This window comes from Procambarus clarkii, chromosome 49 (assembly GCF_040958095.1).
Source record: "Procambarus clarkii isolate CNS0578487 chromosome 49, FALCON_Pclarkii_2.0, whole genome shotgun sequence".
Lineage (NCBI taxonomy): Eukaryota > Metazoa > Arthropoda > Malacostraca > Decapoda > Cambaridae > Procambarus > Procambarus clarkii.
In genome coordinates this window covers 5,996,515-6,015,486 of record NC_091198.1, presented here as the reverse complement: position 1 = coordinate 6,015,486, position 18,972 = coordinate 5,996,515, and the positions used below count along the sequence as shown (strand labels likewise).

At 31.2% G+C, this 18,972-nt stretch overlaps 1 long non-coding RNA gene across 4 annotated transcripts; it reads right to left on the bottom strand.

The window, feature by feature from the left end:
• Window positions 1–11,252: 11,252 nt before the first annotated feature.
• LOC138351299 (uncharacterized) lies at window positions 11,253–18,185 on the bottom strand. Of its 4 annotated transcripts, none has more exons than XR_011222394.1 (5): window positions 18,146–18,185; window positions 17,777–17,861; window positions 16,139–16,254; window positions 15,558–15,675; window positions 11,253–12,394 (listed from the first exon to the last, which is right to left on the bottom strand). It is a non-coding gene; the product is annotated as an uncharacterized lncRNA (long non-coding RNA). The 4 variants fall into 4 exon arrangements; XR_011222395.1 differs by having other exon boundaries at window positions 18,017–18,167; XR_011222392.1 differs by having other exon boundaries at window positions 11,928–12,394; window positions 18,003–18,167.
• Window positions 18,186–18,972: the final 787 nt, after the last annotated feature.

The following is an 18,972-nucleotide window of genomic DNA, read 5'->3' as shown; positions in this document are numbered from 1 at the left end:
TATTGGAGAATATTCTTCAATATCGAAGAATATTCTTCAATATTGGAGAATATTCTTCAATATTGGAGAATATTCTTCAATATTGGAGAATATTCTTCAATATTGGAGAATATTCTTCAATATTGGAGAATATTCTTCAATATTGGAGAATATTCTTCAATATTGGAGAATATTCTTCAATATTGGAGAATATTCTTCAATATTGGAGAATATTCTTCAATATTGGAGAATATTCTTCAATATTGGAGAATATTCTTCAATATTGGAGAATATTCTTCAGTATTGGAGAATATTCTGCAATATTGAAGAATATTCTTCAATAGTGAAGAATATTCTTCAGTATTGGAGAATATTCTCCAATATTGAAGAATATTCTTCACTATTGAAGAATATTCTCCAATATTAAAGAATATTCTTCGATATTGAAGAATATTCTCCAATATTGGAGAATATTCTCCAATATTGGAGAATATTCTTCAATATTGGAGAATATTCTTCAATATTGGAGAATATTCTTCACTATTGGAGAATATTCTCCAATATTGGAGAATATTCTCCAATATTGGAGAATATTCTTCAATATTGGAGAATATTCTTCAATATTGGAGAATATTCTTCAATATTGGAGAATATTCTTCAATATTGGAGAATATTCTCCAATATTGGAGAATATTCTCCAATATTGGAGAATATTCTTCAATATTGGAGAATATTCTTCAATATTGGAGAATATTCTTCAATATTGGAGAATATTCTTCATTATTGAAGAATATTCTCCAATATTGAAGAATATTCTCCAATATTGAAGAATATTCTTCAATATTGAAGAATATTCTCCAATATTGGAGAATATTCGTCAATATTGGAGAATATTCTTCAATATTGGAGAATATTCTTCAATATTGGAGAATATTCTTCAATATTGGAGAATATTCTTCAATATTGGAGAATATTCTTCAATATTGGAGAATATTCTTCAATATTGAAGAATATTCTCCAATATTGAAGAATATTCTCCAATATTGAAGAATATTCTTCAATATTGAAGAATATTCTCCAATATTGAAGAATATTCTTCAATATTGAAGAATATTCTCCAATATCGAAGAATATTCTCCAATATTGAAGAATATTCTCCAATATTGAAGAATATTCTCCAATATTGAAGAATATTCTCCAATATTGAAGAATATTCTCCAATATTGAAGAATATTCTCCAATATTGAAGAATATTCTCCAATATTGAAGAATATTCTCCAATATTGAAGAATATTCTCCAATATTGAAGAATATTCTCCAATATTGACGAATATTCTCCAATATTGGAGAATATTCTTCAATATCGAAGAATATTCTTTAATATTGGAGAATATTCTTCAATATTGGAGAATATTCTTCAATATTGGAGAATATTCTTCAATATTGGAGAATATTCTTCAATATTGGAGAATATTCTTCAATATTGGAGAATATTCTTCAATATTGGAGAATATTCTTCGATATTGGAGAATATTCTTCAATATTGGAGAATATTCTTCAATATTGGAGAATATTCTTCAATATTGAAGAATATTCTTCAATATTGGAGAATATTCTTCAATATTGGAGAATATTCTTCAATATTGAAGAATATTCTCCAATATTGAAGAATATTCTCCAATATTGAAGAATATTCTCCAATATTGGAGAATATTCTCCAATATTGGAGAATATTCTCCAATATTGGAGAATATTCTTCAATATTGGAGAATATTCTCCAATATTGGAGAATATTCTCCAATATTGAAGAATATTGAATATTCTCCAATATTGGAGAATATTCTCCAATATTGAAGAATATTCTCCAATATTGAAGAATATTCTCCAATATTGGAGAATATTCTTAAATATTGGAGAATATTCTTCAATATTGAAGAATATTCTCCAATATTGAAGAATATTCTCCAATATTGAAGAATATTGAATATTCTCCAATATTGGAGAATATTCTCCAATATTGAAGAATATTCTCCAATATTGAAGAATATTCTCCAATATTGGAGAATATTCTTAAATATTGGAGAATATTCTTCAATATTGAAGAATATTCTCCAATATTGATGAATACTTCATCAATATTCGACTTTAGTTATGACTAATAAAGTCGAATATTGATGAAGTATTCATCAATATTGGAGAATATTCTTCAATATTGGAGAATATTCTTCAATATTGGAGAATATTCTTCAATATTGGAGAATATTCTCCAATATTGAAGAATATTCTTCAATATTGGAGAATATTCTCCAATATTGAAGAATATTCTCCAATATTGAAGAATATTCTCCAATATTGAAGAATATTCTCCAATATTGGAGAATATTCTTCAATATTGAAGAATATTCTCCAATATTTAAGAATATTCTCCAATATTGGAGAATATTCTCCAATATTGGAGAATATTCTTCAATATTGGAGAATATTCTTCAATATTGGAGAATATTCTTCAATATTGGAGAATATTCTTCAATATTTGAGAATATTCTTCAATATTGGAGAATATTCTTCAATATTGAAGAATATTCTCCAATATTGGAGAATATTCTCCAATATTGAAGAATATTCTCCAATATTGGAGAATATTCTCCAATATTGAAGAATATTCTTCAATATTGGAGAATATTCTCCAATATTGACGAATATTCTCCAATATTGGAGAATATTCTTCAATATTGGAGAATATTCTTCAATATTGAAGAATATTCTCCAATATTGAAGAATATTCTTAAATATTGGAGAATATTCTTCAATATTGAAGAATATTCTCCAATATTGATGAATACTTCATCAATATTCGACTTTAGTTATGACTAATAAAGTCGAATATTGATGAAGTATTCATCAATATTGGAGAATATTGTCCAATATTGGAGAATATTCTCCAATATTGGAGAATATTCTCCAATATTGGAGAATATTCTCCAATATTGGAGAATATTCTCCAATATTGGAGAATATTCTCCAATATTGGAGAATATTCTCCAATATTGAAGAATATTCTCCAATATTGGAGAATATTCTCCAATATTGAAGAATATTCTCCAATATTGGAGAATATTCTTCAATATTGGAGAATATTCTCCAATATTGAAGAATATTGGACAATATTCTGCAATATTGATGAATACTTCATCAATATTCGACTTTATTAGTCATTATTAGTCTAGTTATGACTAATAGACTAATAATGACTAATAAAGTCGAATATTGATGAAGTATTCATCAATATTGGAGAATATTCTTCAATATTGAAGAATATTCTCCAATATTTAAGAATATTCTCCAATATTGGAGAATATTCTCCAATATTGGAGAATATTCTCCAATATTGGAGAATATTCTTCAATATTGGAGAATATTCTTCAATATTGAAGAATATTCTCCAATATTGATGAATTATTCTTCAATATTGGAGAATATTCTCCAATATTGAAGAATATTCTCCAATATTGGAGAATATTCTCCAATATTGGAGAATATTCTCCAATATTGGAGAATATTCTCCAATATTGAAGAATATTCTTCAATATTGGAGAATATTCTTCAATATTGGAGAATATTCTTCAATATTGGAGAATATTCTCCAATATTGGAGAATATTCTTCAATATTGGAGAATATTCTTCAATATTGGAGAATATTCTTCAATATTGGAGAATATTCTTCAATATTGGAGAATATTCTCCAATATTGGAGAATATTCTCCAATATTGAAGAATATTCTCCAATATTGGAGAATATTCTCCAATATTGAAGAATATTCTCCAATATTGGAGAATATTCTCCAATATTGGAGAATATTCTCCAATATTCTCCAATATTGGAGAATATTCTCCAATATTGGAGAATATTCTCCAATATTGGAGAATATTCTTCAATATTGGAGAATATTCTTCAATATTGGAGAATATTCTTCAATATTGGAGAATATTCTCCAATATTGGAGAATATTCAATATTCTCCAATATTGGAGAATATTCTTCAATATTGGAGAATATTCTCCAATATTGGAGAATATTCTCCAATATTGGAGAATATTCAATATTCTTCAATATTGGAGAATATTCTCCAATATTGGAGAATATTCTTCAATATTGGAGAATATTCTCCAATATTGGAGAATATTCTTCAATATTGGAGAATATTCTTCAATATTGGAGAATATTCTCCAATATTGGAGAATATTCAATATTCTCCAATATTGGAGAATATTCTTCAATATTGGAGAATATTCTCCAATATTGGAGAATATTCTCCAATATTGGAGAATATTCAATATTCTTCAATATTGGAGAATATTCTTCAATATTGGAGAATATTCTTCAATATTGGAGAATATTCTCCAATATTGGAGAATATTCTCCAATATTGGAGAATATTCTCCAATATTGAAGAATATTCTCCAATATTGAAGAATATTCTTCAATATTGGAGAATATTCTCCAATATTGGAGAATATTCAATATTCTCCAATATTGGAGAATATTCTCCAATATTGGAGAATATTCTCCAATATTGGAGAATATTCTCCAATATTGGAGAATATTCTCCAATATTGAAGAATATTCTTCAATATTGGAGAATATTCTTCAATATTGGAGAATATTCTTCAATATTGGAGAATATTCTCCAATATTGGAGAATATTCTTCAATATTGGAGAATATTCTTCAATATTGGAGAATATTCTTCAATATTGGAGAATATTCTTCAATATTGGAGAATATTCTCCAATATTGGAGAATATTCTCCAATATTGAAGAATATTCTCCAATATTGGAGAATATTCTCCAATATTGAAGAATATTCTCCAATATTGGAGAATATTCTCCAATATTGGAGAATATTCTCCAATATTCTCCAATATTGGAGAATATTCTCCAATATTGGAGAATATTCTTCAATATTGGAGAATATTCTTCAATATTGGAGAATATTCTTCAATATTGGAGAATATTCTCCAATATTGGAGAATATTCAATATTCTCCAATATTGGAGAATATTCTTCAATATTGGAGAATATTCTCCAATATTGGAGAATATTCTCCAATATTGGAGAATATTCAATATTCTTCAATATTGGAGAATATTCTCCAATATTGGAGAATATTCTTCAATATTGGAGAATATTCTCCAATATTGGAGAATATTCTTCAATATTGGAGAATATTCTCCAATATTGGAGAATATTCTTCAATATTGGAGAATATTCTTCAATATTGGAGAATATTCTCCAATATTGGAGAATATTCTCCAATATTGGAGAATATTCTCCAATATTGAAGAATATTCTCCAATATTGAAGAATATTCTTCAATATTGGAGAATATTCTCCAATATTGGAGAATATTCAATATTCTTCAATATTGGAGAATATTCTCCAATATTGGAGAATATTCTCCAATATTGAAGAATATTCTCCAATATTGAAGAATATTCTCCAATATTGAAGAATATTCTTCAATATTGGAGAATATTCTCCAATATTGGAGAATATTCTCCAATATTGGAGAATATTCTCCAATATTGGAGAATATTCTCCAATATTGGAGAATATTCTCCAATATTGGAGAATATTCTCCAATATTGGAGAATATTCTCCAATATTGGAGAATATTCTCCAATATTGGAGAATATTCTCCAATATTGGAGAATATTCTCCAATATTGGAGAATATTCTCCAATATTGGAGAATATTCTCCAATATTGGAGAATATTCTCCAATATTGGAGAATATTCTTCAATATTTAAGAATATTCTCCAATATTGGAGAATATTCTTCAATATTGGAGAATATTCTTCAATATTGGAGAATATTCTCCAATATTGAAGAATATTCTCCAATATTGGAGAATATTCTCCAATATTGAAGAATATTCTCCAATATTGAAGAATATTCTCCAATATTGGAGAATATTCTCCAATATTGGAGAATATTCTCCAATATTGAAGAATATTCTTCAATATTGGAGAATATTGGAGAATATTCTTCAATATTGGAGAATATTGGAGAATATTCTTAAATATTGAAGAATATTCTCCAATATTGATGAATATTCTCCAATATTGATGAATATTCTCCAATATTGGAGAATATTCTCCAATATTGGAGAATATTCAATATTCTTCAATATTGGAGAATATTCTCCAATATTGGAGAATATTCTTCAATATTGGAGAATATTCTCCAATATTGGAGAATATTCTCCAATATTGGAGAATATTCTTCAATATTGGAGAATATTCTCCAATATTGGAGAATATTCTTCAATATTGGAGAATATTCTTCAATATTGGAGAATATTCTCCAATATTGGAGAATATTCTCCAATATTGAAGAATATTCTCCAATATTGGAGAATATTCTCCAATATTGAAGAATATTCTTCAATATTGGAGAATATTCTCCAATATTGGAGAATATTCAATATTCTTCAATATTGGAGAATATTCTCCAATATTGGAGAATATTCTCCAATATTTAAGAATATTCTCCAATATTGAAGAATATTCTCCAATATTGAAGAATATTCTTCAATATTGGAGAATATTCTTCAATATTGGAGAATATTCTTCAATATTGGAGAATATTCTCCAATATTGGAGAATATTCTTCAATATTGGAGAATATTCTCCAATATTGGAGAATATTCTTCAATATTGGAGAATATTCTTCAATATTTAAGAATATTCTCCAATATTGGAGAATATTCTTCAATATTGGAGAATATTCTTCAATATTGGAGAATATTCTCCAATATTGGAGAATATTCTCCAATATTGGAGAATATTCTCCAATATTGGAGAATATTCTTCAATATTGGAGAATATTCTCCAATATTGGAGAATATTCTTCAATATTGGAGAATATTCTCCAATATTGGAGAATATTCTCCAATATTGAAGAATATTCTTCAATATTGGAGAATATTCTTCAATATTGGAGAATATTCTTCAATATTGGAGAATATTCTTCAATATTGGAGAATATTCTCCAATATTGAAGAATATTCTCCAATATTGGAGAATATTCTCCAATATTGGAGAATATTCTCCAATATTGGAGAATATTCTCCAATATTGGAGAATATTCTCCAATATTGAAGAATATTCTTCAATATTGGAGAATATTCTCCAATATTGAAGAATATTCTTCAATATTGGAGAATATTCTTCAATATTGGAGAATATTCTTCAATATTGGAGAATATTCTTCAATATTGGAGAATATTCTCCAATATTGGAGAATATTCTCCAATATTGGAGAATATTCTCCAATATTGGAGAATATTCTCCAATATTGGAGAATATTCTCCAATATTTAAGAATATTCTCCAATATTGGAGAATATTCTCCAATATTGGAGAATATTCTCCAATATTGAAGAATATTTAGGAATGTTTATTAGTCATAACTAAACATTCCTAAATATTCTTCAATATTCATTATTATTCCTCTAAACTATATTATAAATAATATAGTTTATTCCTCTAAACTATATTATTTATAATATAGTTTAGAGGAATAATAATGAATATTGAAGAATATTTAGGAATGTTTAGTTATGACTAATAAACATTCCTAAATATTCTTCAATATTGGAGAATATTCTCCAATATTGGAGAATATTCTCCAATATTGGAGAATATTCTTAAATATTGGAGAATATTCTCCAATATTGGAGAATATTCTCCAATATTGGAGAATATTCTCCAATATTGGAGAATATTCTCCAATATTGAAGAATATTCTCCAATATTGAAGAATATTCTCCAATATTGAAGAATATTCTCCAATATTGAAGAATATTCTCCAATATTGGAGAATATTCTCCAATATTGAAGAATATTCTCCAATATTGAAGAATATTCTCCAATATTGAAGAATATTCTTCAATATTGGAGAATATTCTCCAATATTGAAGAATATTCTTCAATATTGGAGAATATTCTCCAATATTGGAGAATATTCTCCAATATTGGAGAATATTCTCCAATATTGAAGAATATTCTCCAATATTGAAGAATATTCTCCAATATTGAAGAATATTCTCCAATATTGAAGAATATTCTCCAATATTGGAGAATATTCTCCAATATTGAAGAATATTCTCCAATATTGAAGAATATTCTCCAATATTGAAGAATATTCTTCAATATTGGAGAATATTCTCCAATATTGAAGAATATTCTTCAATATTGGAGAATATTCTCCAATATTGGAGAATATTCTCCAATATTGGAGAATATTCTCCAATATTGGAGAATATTCTCCAATATTGGAGAATATTCTCCAATATTGGAGAATATTCTCCAATATTGGAGAATATTCTCCAATATTGGAGAATATTCTCCAATATTGGAGAATATTCTCCAATATTGAAGAATATTCTCCAATATTGAAGAATATTCTCCAATATTGGAGAATATTCTTAAATATTGGAGAATATTCTCCAATATTGGAGAATATTCTCCAATATTGGAGAATATTCTCCAATATTGGAGAATATTCTCCAATATTGGAGAATATTCTCCAATATTTAAGAATATTCTCCAATATTGGAGAATATTCTCCAATATTGAAGAATATTCTCCAATATTGAAGAATATTCTCCAATATTGGAGAATATTCTCCAATATTGGAGAATATTCTCCAATATTGGAGAATATTGGAGAATATTCTCCAATATTGGAGAATATTCTCCAATATTGGAGAATATTCTTCAATATTGGAGAATATTCTCCAATATTGGAGAATATTCTTCAATATTGGAGAATATTCTCCAATATTGGAGAATATTCTCCAATATTGAAGAATATTCTTCAATATTGGAGAATATTCTTCAATATTGGAGAATATTCTTCAATATTGGAGAATATTCTTCAATATTGGAGAATATTCTCCAATATTGAAGAATATTCTCCAATATTGGAGAATATTCTCCAATATTGGAGAATATTCTCCAATATTGGAGAATATTCTCCAATATTGGAGAATATTCTCCAATATTGAAGAATATTCTTCAATATTGGAGAATATTCTCCAATATTGAAGAATATTCTTCAATATTGGAGAATATTCTTCAATATTGGAGAATATTCTTCAATATTGGAGAATATTCTCCAATATTGGAGAATATTCTTCAATATTGGAGAATATTCTTCAATATTGGAGAATATTCTTCAATATTGGAGAATATTCTTCAATATTGGAGAATATTCTTCAATATTGGAGAATATTCTCCAATATTGGAGAATATTCTCCAATATTGAAGAATATTCTCCAATATTGGAGAATATTCTCCAATATTGAAGAATATTCTCCAATATTGGAGAATATTCTCCAATATTCTCCAATATTGGAGAATATTCTCCAATATTGGAGAATATTCTCCAATATTGGAGAATATTCTTCAATATTGGAGAATATTCTTCAATATTGGAGAATATTCTTCAATATTGGAGAATATTCTCCAATATTGGAGAATATTCAATATTCTCCAATATTGGAGAATATTCTTCAATATTGGAGAATATTCTCCAATATTGGAGAATATTCTCCAATATTGGAGAATATTCAATATTCTTCAATATTGGAGAATATTCTCCAATATTGGAGAATATTCTTCAATATTGGAGAATATTCTCCAATATTGGAGAATATTCTTCAATATTGGAGAATATTCTCCAATATTGGAGAATATTCTTCAATATTGGAGAATATTCTTCAATATTGGAGAATATTCTCCAATATTGGAGAATATTCTCCAATATTGAAGAATATTCTCCAATATTGAAGAATATTCTTCAATATTGGAGAATATTCTCCAATATTGAAGAATATTCTTCAATATTGGAGAATATTCTCCAATATTGGAGAATATTCTCCAATATTGAAGAATATTCTCCAATATTGAAGAATATTCTTCAATATTGGAGAATATTCTCCAATATTGGAGAATATTCTCCAATATTGAAGAATATTCTTCAATATTGGAGAATATTCTCCAATATTGGAGAATATTCTCCAATATTTAAGAATATTCTCCAATATTGAAGAATATTCTCCAATATTGAAGAATATTCTTCAATATTGGAGAATATTCTTCAATATTGGAGAATATTCTTCAATATTGGAGAATATTCTCCAATATTGGAGAATATTCTTCAATATTGGAGAATATTCTTCAATATTTAAGAATATTCTCCAATATTGGAGAATATTCTTCAATATTGGAGAATATTCTTCAATATTGGAGAATATTCTCCAATATTGGAGAATATTCTCCAATATTGGAGAATATTCTTAAATATTGGAGAATATTCTCCAATATTGGAGAATATTCTCCAATATTGGAGAATATTCTCCAATATTGGAGAATATTCTCCAATATTGGAGAATATTCTCCAATATTGGAGAATATTCTCCAATATTGAAGAATATTCTCCAATATTGAAGAATATTCTCCAATATTGGAGAATATTCTTAAATATTGAAGAATATTCTCCAATATTGAAGAATATTCTCCAATATTGGAGAATATTCTCCAATATTGGAGAATATTCTCCAATATTGAAGAATATTCTCCAATATTGAAGAATATTCTCCAATATTGAAGAATATTCTTCAATATTGGAGAATATTCTCCAATATTGAAGAATATTCTCCAATATTGGAGAATATTCTCCAATATTGAAGAATATTTAGGAATGTTTATTAGTCATAACTAAACATTCCTAAATATTCTTCAATATTCATTATTATTCCTCTAAACTATATTATTTATATTATTCAAAAATAAATAAATAGTGATTTCAATATTCATTTTAACAGTATTCACGATTTATTATTAATGATTTTCACAACTATTCTTTAATATCCATGCTTTTGTAAATATAATATTTCTATTTGCTAAATGGAATATTCTTTTTCGGAATACAGATTCTCCGAAAGGTCTTCAGTGATTGCTTTCAAATTCTCACACAACGTTCATTTTCAATCCAAGCAGGTTTATATATAATCTACACACGTACATGTCAACAAAACATAAGAGGTTCTTAAATTACACAAAAAACAACCTTTATTTCAAGTATGTTGTATTTATTAATGTCTCAATAATCTCTATCCCTTAGAGTAGTGTAGGGTATTTCTACTCCCCTCTACTTGCAGATCCTCAAGGGGGCGCACAAATTCAGTGACTACAAATACACAATACAAGAATCCTGTTTAATATAGTAAGCACAGCATATAAATGTTGGATCTACAAGAATGCTGCCCCAAGAGTCTGAGTTATACTGTCCATCATAATAATATCACACATCAAAACAATTTTAAGTGGTACACTACTTCTTGATAACTATAGAAACTTTAATAACTTGACACTCAAAAGAACATTATGTATTAAACCTCCAGTATGTTATTTGAGACAAGTTAACAAAATAATATTAACAAAAAATCACGAGTACCTTAGGGTATTTCTACCCATTCACGCCCCACATTTTCACCCACTACAAATACAACACTCCCATTTAACATTTCACGTTAATATACTCTTAGATACTACTCTATTAGTGTACATCAACCACACTACATTTTAACGCTCAAACATAATATTCTCACTCTACTTTCTTCCATGATTCATAATAAAACTATGCACTGTCCGTCACATTCCGTGAGATACGAGATTTTCTCACACAAACTCTCCAAACACAGTGACTATTGTGCAAGTGAACAAAAAGCAAAAATGTTACATACATCAAAATAGATATTCATATCTATTTTCTATTGTATCTCTCTATACCGTTTTACTTTAACATTTGTCACTACAGAACGTTGAACGCTAACAATACTAGAAAGTTATTTTTCTGAGGTTGGAACAAAACGGCATCAGATTGGGGACTTGTTTATTTTATATTGGTAAATAATATTATTTATTTATTAACTTATTATTTTTAAATAGTATAATGAGCTATTATTTTTAATGAAGCAAATAGCTATTTAGCATGATTGATAAATAATTATTGACTAGTGCTTAACAATAAACTATTAAGCAATAATTATAATGAATATTAATTATACTCTATAAATCCATTACAATTATTAACTAAATCTAACTACTAGATGAAAATTGCATTATTTTCAATACACTCATTACAATTCATGCGAATATTTCTTAGCTATCTGGAGCCTTATCACTTTGGCCCTTCAGGCAGAGCACCCCCAAGGGCGAACGCGGCGGCTGCCCGCTGTAAATACGAGTGTGTGTCGACCTCATGGGCCCAGTAGTCTTGCCCTCGGGCTCCATCCATTTTCCTTCTTCATCAATGGTGTACCTCGTGCTCCTTCCGTACTCGGTTCTGGAAGTATTAAGGCAGTAAGGGTGGGCAGAAACGGCCATGCACTATCAACGTGACGGCCAAGGAACCTACCCCTTAAGGGTACTGCTGGAATTACTTTCTAAGAGGAGGGGCACATTTCCGGAACCGAACTCGGCAAGTGTCATTAATGGATAAAGCCAGGGTGATACCCTGTCGGAAAACTCTGAAAAGGAACACTGGCACAGGGGGAAAGGAGTGACTAGAGGGGAAAGGAAGAGAAAAACATCTTCCAGGAAACTAGTCGGTAGCCAAGTAAGGTAACTACCAACCCGAGCAGAACTTTAGCGGGAAAAACCAAGACAACTAAACAAGGTTAGGGGGGGGGCAGTTAACCTATCTGAGTCAAGGGCAGAAGTTAATCCAGGGGGAGGGATCTAGCAAGCAATCAGTAATTTCAAACTATTCCAATAGAATATTATAAAACAACCAAACAATTAATATTTATCACCAATATGTATATAATAATTCAATATATATTTAAAACCATAATTCAAATATAAGAAACACGTCTTAAGGCGCAACTGCAACATGCTTGCGTCCACACTGACAAATTATAAGGATGCTAACAGTGTCCCTTACAGTCATCTCCATTGTATGTTGCCCTCAAAAAGCATGTTACAGCTGAATAGTTACCCTAACAAACTCCCTTAAGAGCCGTAAATGAGTTTAGTCTCAGTGTCAATGAGCATCTGCGAGCAGCAGTACCAAGAACTTAAAGATCTGGCCATCTGAGGCAAAGTGAAATGGACAACAGTAAGGCTACGGATCCGTATTTGTAAAACGTCTGGATAAACAAGCGGCCTGGAAGGCCGCATATTTATATGACCAATATAAATTTAATACATGAATAACATCGCCGCCTTAACTCATCACAGGAAGAACGTTGCCTGGAGAGCAGCCCCTGAACGCAGTCTGCTAAGACGCCAGTGGCTATGACAACCTTCCTGGCTACATTGGTCAGACAAAAAAGGCCGGATAAACCTCCGCCCTGGGAAGCAGCAGTATCTTCCGGCCTACACCGAGCAGACAACACGTCGGATAACCAGCGGCCTCGGACGCTACACATGTCTGGATAAACCACCACCCGGGACGCTGCAGATTCTTTCGGGCTACACCGGGCAGACAAAACGACGGGAAACGTTTACTGGTACTGGTAAACGAAACTGGTACTGCCTAGCTGTCACTACTTAATGACAAAGTCAACAAAACAACTATGCGTGTCAAACGGTAACTAAAATGGCATGCACTCGAGCAATGCATAACTAGCAATACATTGCTCAAGGAACTATTCATAATATGAGTCCAAGATCAACTTAAAGGGAGAGCCATGAGGCCCGAAGACAGTGTCTAGGACATCCTACCTGACTTATGCTTAAGTTAAACTTAAACGTGAAGTAAACAATCAAATGTAAAACCAGCAAAGAAACATGCAGCTTGACACTGCATAAATTTCATTAATAAATTTACGAAATTTATGGAAAATAAACGTCAATGAAAACTTAAAGCTAGGGACCGGAGGCCTGTGACACCAGCTAGCCTAACCTACCTGACTTTACCTAATAACTTAAAAGCGATAACCAAAATAATAAACAAACAAGTGTAAACCAGTAATAAATAAATACACATACAGCAACACGCTGCATATTTTCCGGGAATACTTAGCTGATGTAACTACACGTAAATGCAGGCCCAGTAATCTTAAAGCAAGAGGCAAGGGGGGTGGGGGGGGGGGCCTTACTCCGCGCCTATCACAGCCTACCTCAGTTACTTGATAACTTAATGCCAAACAATACTTAAACAATCACAATTGCAAAACCAGTAAGAGTAAATAACATGCAGCTTGACCCGCATACATTGCAGTCATAAATTCACGTCAATTAATGGGACGCAATACCAACATAATCTTAAACTCAAAGACATGAGTCTTGTAACCAAGGAACTACCACAACCTACGTTACTTTAGCTTCTTGTATTGAGGTATTAAATAAGTACAGTTTTATTAAGTTAATAAAACATGCTCCAGCCCATTCCATAAATTGTAATCATTTGCAGAAACTATTCTTAGTTTCAAGCCCAAGGAAGGTAACAGCAAGAGACTTGGACCAGTGATGCGGGTCCAAGATAAATATATTGTGAGCCCTAACACATTGTAACAAAGACAATATACAATTTTATATAGCCACCGTTTAAACTAGGGTAAGTCAATTACTCAATGATCTAACACTAGTTTCACGTCTGCTTTATATTTATATCTATTACCAATTTATCTTCATTTCCGTAACGTTTCCCATATATTACAAACTTATTTCATTCCCTATAATGCAAAACTAATAACTATTTATATATACAAATAGGTACATTGCGTTTGTTACAATACATAGCATGGTATTTACACTTAACGCCATTACTACGCGCACCCTTTCGGCCAGGTCCTTAATCTAAGATAAAATTAAGTAGCTAAATTCTAGCGGAAGTAATTCAATGATTGATACATTGCAACAAACAAAAAACTAAACGTGAGATTAGAAGGCACAGGTATATTAAACCACATTAATATACCAAACCTCAGATTGCATTGACAGCTTGATTGGTAATTTATACTAACATTAATAGGCACCATAAAGCAAATTGAAACCACATAACACAGCAATGATCACAATGGTCAAGTTTTTTTCCATTGGGGACACGATTACGAGATTGGGTACCACTACATACACTGCAATTTTAAAGCAACAATGTAGAAAACTATGAAAATGCAATTAGGTAATTTTTAGTTTCATTATTAGGTACCTAATTAGGAAAATTACTTTTACGATATTACGAGATTACACTAACAACAATATTAGCATTTTATGTACTTCTAGTTTAATTATTTATTTGATTCCCTACAACTATATTCCTTTATGATTCAACAATTCCCCCACAATATTTCTCTACATCAACTATATATTTCCCCTTGACCAAACAACATATTTACTGCCCTCAGGAGGGACTCGCCTAGAAGGCGCGTCCTTACAATTTCTCTTTTATATATACTCCACATTAATAACCAATCAAAACCCGCTGGATATCTAATAACCATCAAATTAGATGCTCGACGATTCTGCACTATAAACATTTACAACATTTAATTCTTTCGTACCTTGTATGGAAGAGTAACTTGATCCTTCAACAGCTGGAGGTTGTGTCCCTAGAGTAACTACACACGATGGTATCAACGTCATCCACGTCGAGGGTGCTCAAACGTCTCACCTGCGAAACTATATTGTATTCAGGATTCTGAACATTCATATACGATAAACATTCCTTATCACGATTACTATCTCAAATACACGGCCATGCACCGTTCCGAAAACACAGCTTGGCAGGGAGGGGGGGGCTTATCAACTAAGCTTAATCTCTGATCTGGGAGCTGCGAGTGTGTGAGCTGTTCATGTGTATTTCACCATCTATAGATGATTATATAGATGAATACCGCGTAGCATTCATATACACACACACACACCCAAGCTTCCACGTTATGTTCACTTCCAGCATTTACTTTTATTATATAATAAACGTGTTCCGTCTAGTAAGGCTGGGTCTCATGACGTCTAATGCTCAAAGTACACCACATGATTATTTCAGGAATGATAATATATTTAGTAATAGTTGCGATTTCGGTGTTATGGACTACGTAACTAAATTCTTGGAGGAATCTGTTGAAATGAACATATCACACACCTGCAGGTCACAGCCTCTTCCATTACTCTGCAGTGTGGCGTTGGTTGCCCTCCATCCATGATGCTTTCTTCACCATTGCTCTGTTTCGCCCAGCCAACACCTCTCCACACGCTCATCTGCATGAAATATAATGCGTAATATGCATCCATTTAACATTAATAAAAACATTTAAGCGATACAACAATCTATTTATGAATACTCTAGTCCAAAATCCTTACAACTTTCTTCCCTGCGAAATCATTTGCTCTAATATAATTGTATAATTCAACCTCTAACAATTTCTATATTACTTTCTGATGTCTTACATCTAAACGGAGTTAGACGTTGGTAAACTATAATACATCGCAAAACATGTCTCCCAGCTCTGACGAGAGCTATTTGTTTTTCCATACCATCAAAGCGCAGCCATGACAATACCCTTCCCCACACTCAAAACACCATGTCGGGTGTTTAGCTACAATCCGAAGCTAAACACGAGATTTATATTTCTTCGGGTTTCTTGATCGCGCATAATCATCCTCCCTTCCCACAATCAGCGTCTTACAGTTCTGGCTAGACAACATTAACTGCCCAATAATTGCCTACCAGTAGTAATTGGGGTACCTATATCACCAAATTGCCTGATAATGTTCGAGGAAAACGAGACTGTTCCTAGTACACAATTCTCAATTAACACTACAAAATAAAGTCCACGCCATATACTTCCTGCTACACAATGATAACCAACAGATCGTGGACCAATACCTCAACCTTAACTTACAAGTGACTTATTCTGACTTTTTCATTTTTGCCTCAACCTACACTACTGGTGGAGCGCACGCTATCCCGCTCACTACACAATTACACCAATATCAACAACATAACCACCAACTACACTCCCACGTGTACCGTCGCCAGCCACCTACAGTAAACAAGACATACTGTCACGAGGCTCACATCTGCAGTTTAATTTAATCAGCCATTGGTCGCAAGTCAGCCGGAACCTTAACATCACCTACACGTATAAATCATATTGTTCACCTTTCATAAAAAAAAATCTGTCCTACGAAGGAGGTCGCGCTTATTTCATGCTGTATATTAAACATTATAAACAATTTCACTTAATAATGGCAGTAACATTTGAATAATAACTAAATGTTTATTTTTATCACCTATGTACCTCAAACCCCTCGTCAATTTATGTCTACGTCCTTCGACGAGGACAGGAAGGCTACGTATTGTCAACGGTTCCCCCCTTATACGTAAAATTATGTACCCAGGTAACCAACACTAAAGTGTGGGGGAGGGGGGGGGGGGAACACAGCACTTTAAAAGTGGATAACACTACACTCGACCGAGAGCGGCCAAAGCCTATCGACCAACTTATTCACTATTAATCAGCAAACTAACCCGAAGCAACACCACCCTCCTTCCACACTATATTTTTATACTATTTTAACAACTTTTTACACCACTTACGGTAACTAATGTTAACTCATAGCTTTTCATATTTAAAACAAAACTCATGGGGCTCCTGATATGCCTGTAGTAATGTTTGGGCAATGGAAGTTTGACCAGTCTAGGCTCCAAATTAGCCTAATCCTAATACAATATTACTATGCCTAACTATTTACCTTGTGCCGGATACGCCCATCATACCTTGGTAACTCAACTAGCACAACTACAACATCTGCCACCACCTTCTGCTCGCCAGGGTATGACTGCAATCATCGGTCCTTCAAGACTGTTGGGGGAAAAAATACAATACAATGTTACTAATCAATACACTACGTAAACATTTATAAATATATTTGAGTACTGATTATGGGTCAGGACTAAAAATATCGCAGTATATATACACCCCAACAGGGGGTATATACGCCACCTATAAAATATTACAGATTTTTGCCCCTATGTGCGTTTTGACGGTGTACAGAGTGACAGTGTAACCTAGGGGTCTGTCAGCCCTAGCGACCCCAAAGAGTAACGGGGTACCAGCTCAAAGTAACAAAACGCCCTAACACTAACTTGTACACCTCTACTCGGCTAATTCTAGGGGCAAAATAACGTTCCGTTGCGCCTCAATGAGCAGGTGGACTCAATAGCCAATCACGTTTCTAATTTCAGTTGACGTCACATTGTCGCAACCTGTACTGTCATTGGTCGCCTCGACGTAATTGGATACCTTAGTAGTTAATGAGATTTATTTTTTGAAACTGAAATATATCAACTCAAATGTATACCCAAAGTCTGAGAAACATACATGTACCAAATGGATCAGAAATTATTATTTTTTATCCATTTTACCTACTTCAAATTATTTGTTACATTAAGGACCTGCCCGAAACGCTGCGCGTACTACTGGCTTTACAAGAGTGGAATTACTGTACTATGCTATGTATTCTCACAAACCCAATGTACCTTCCTGTATATAAATAATTATATAAATAAATATTTTTAATGTTTTACATTACACTCAAAATTTATGATTTTCGAATACTTATTATTAAATAAGTATTATAATTATTAAATAATAACATTACTTATTCAACCTGTATGTACAGTACAACACAGTACAGCATAGTACAGTACCGTAGAGTACAGTTCCGTACGGTACGATGCACTACAGTATACTATACTATATACATTACAATACAGTACCGTACGATACAGTACAGTCAAGGGCACAGTACTGTACACTACAATAGAGAACAATACAGTACACTACAGTACAAGGTACAGTACCGTGGAGTTCAGGGGCCAGATTCACGAAAGCACTTACTCAAGCACTTACGAACGTGTACATCTTTCCTCAATCTTTGACGGCTTTGGTTACATTTAGTAAACAGTTTACC